Below are 2,514 nucleotides of genomic sequence, written 5' to 3'. Positions count from 1 at the left end.
ATTTAATTTATACTGGATGATCAATAAAGACCTTTATGCATGCAATACATCTAATACACCACAGCCAGATTAATTTCCTTAGTCAGTGATTAATTGCCTACTCTGTCCCTGATGCTGGAGCAGGTGTCTAGAACACTGCTGAGAGCATCGTGGGCAAGGTCTCTGCCCTTCGAAATGTCAAATCCATAGTTTCCCTTCAGAGCTCATCTTTCTCAAGCTCTGTGCTGTTTGACTTGGTTGCCGATTTGCCCCCTCAAAACGTGCCCTTCTCTCAATTCCGAAGGCATTCTTCTCCTGTCTTGTTTGTTTGTTTATCTTTATAACTGATTGTGTTCAATTAGTACTGCCCCTATGTGCACACGTGTCCACTGATGCTCTGGACTTCTCTCAGTAGCCAACCCCGTGAAGGCATGAGATCCATGTTTAATGTAGCAATGGAGACCATCAGTCAAGTACTCCAATATTTTCTCCTGAATTACGTCCCTGTGCTTGGTAGTCATATGACACAGTTCTTAGCGATTCCATATAAAATAAGTCTACCCGGTTTCTGCAAGGTGTGGATATCATGGCTTCCTCTTCTTTATTACTGTTGCTGAATCTGAAATGATGGCTAGAACTTCCCCTGTGAGGCCAAGGAGAAAGTCAATAGAAAGAGGAGGCTGGGTGTCACTGCGTTTAATCTGCTGTCTCCATTGACCATCCATTTCAATGATTTTGTTCTGTTTTATGAAACCAACAACAAAGCTTCTGCTCAATGTGATGGCCCAAGTTCACCATCCCAGCCCTCAAAGGCTGAGGATCCCAGGTTTGAAAACGCCCTGGTTTGCACAAAGAGCCTATCTCCAAAAGGGACTCCAAGAAACCACACAAAACACCTTTTTGCTTAAGCTATCGTGATAAGTTTTCCTATTACTTGACGGCAATTTCTTTCTTGTCCTCATAATATTTACTTCCTACAGAGATTTCCCATGTCACCCCCGACCCCCTGTTCTTTAAAGAGCAGATTTCTGTGGCTCCCTTGTACTCTCTGTGGACAGTCACAATGCAGCTATTTTTCCTGTTGTTGCTGTCGTTGTTCTTGCATTCCGTTATTCCACAGACATTGATGACAGACCACCACATGCTGACACTGGTCTGAGAACTGAACAAGCAGTGGAAGTTCCACTTTGCTGTCAGTGACACCCTGGGAGTAAAAGACATCAACCCGACTCCAACTCATCACCAGCCACAGTTTAACTCTGACAGCCCTCCCCTACATACCTTCACAGTATCCTTTGATTATCCTTACTAGAGCTTATGCAGTTACATAATCCGTTAATTTGCATTAATGTATTTCTCCCATTAGAAAACAACGAGGTAATTTGTGCTTTCTACTATCTCACACATTGCCTAGCACAGTCCATGTGTTCGGCAAATACTTGTTATAATTTGCTGACTTTCTCTACTTAGGTTCCAAATTACATTCTGAGCATCTCTGCATAAATATTCCACAGGGGATTTCAGTACCAAACATCAAAAGTAGATGATATTCGCTTTGAATTTTCACTCTCAACAAGCAACTGCTCTAGCGACCAAACCCAGAAAGCCCTAGGTCACCACTGACTTGTCTAAGACTACGCATGCGCATGCGTGTATGTACGTACGCGCGCGCGTGCGCACACGCACACACACACACACACACACAACTGGGATCCACATCCCCAGCCTCAATTTCACCATCTGGTGTCCCTTATCCCTCTTCATCCTCATACTGTTTATCTTTCCTTACTTCGGACACTCTGAATGCCTGCCTAACCATGATGATGCTATTGCTATTAGAACAGACTGCTTACTCTCCCAGCATGTGAGCGCCTCTTCTCTCATCTTCAATCCAACCAAGCTTTATGCCAAATGTATAGGTTGAAGACATAAGGCTACAAGAATGTAAGTCATTTATGCCCAGACACCAGGGTGATAAGAATCAGAGCAGAGCACTGCCATTCTGTACTCCTAACTGGAATGTGTGTTTACCTAGAGATCGACTATAATGCTTGTCTTCCTAATGTAAGTTCTCCTCATCTCCCACACTTCCCTGGTGGGGTAACTGCTCCACTGTAGCTATCAAAGGATGAGATAAAAGGCAATTTAAAAAGGGGGTGGGGGAGATTAAAAACAAAGGAATCCACCCAGAGGAGAGGAAAGGAGAAGGAACCATTGATAAGGCTTGGGGGAGGGAGAGAGAAGACAGAAACATTGCCTGTGGAAGCCTGGTCAGAAGTTCTCTTTCCCCAAAGAGGATTGAGCTGATGTTTGGCTCAGTTCAACAGGAGGAAAGTTTCAAGTTGGTCTCTTCCTTGGGCACATTTACAAGGCTCGATCCTTGCAATATCCTGACTCAAAGTCAAAATTGGTAACTAAGCATCACGACCCACTCACCTCTACTCTAAAAGCTCTGACCTCTCCCCCTGGCAGAGATTGTGCTCTGAAAAGCCAGGCCTCTGTGACACAGTTCCGTCTTATCACTTAGTGCTTTGA

The sequence above is a fragment of the Rattus rattus genome, chromosome 6 (genome assembly GCF_011064425.1).
Source record: "Rattus rattus isolate New Zealand chromosome 6, Rrattus_CSIRO_v1, whole genome shotgun sequence".
Classification (NCBI taxonomy): domain Eukaryota; kingdom Metazoa; phylum Chordata; class Mammalia; order Rodentia; family Muridae; genus Rattus; species Rattus rattus.
The sequence above is the reverse complement of the archived record's forward strand: the minus strand, read 5'-3'. Positions refer to the sequence as shown.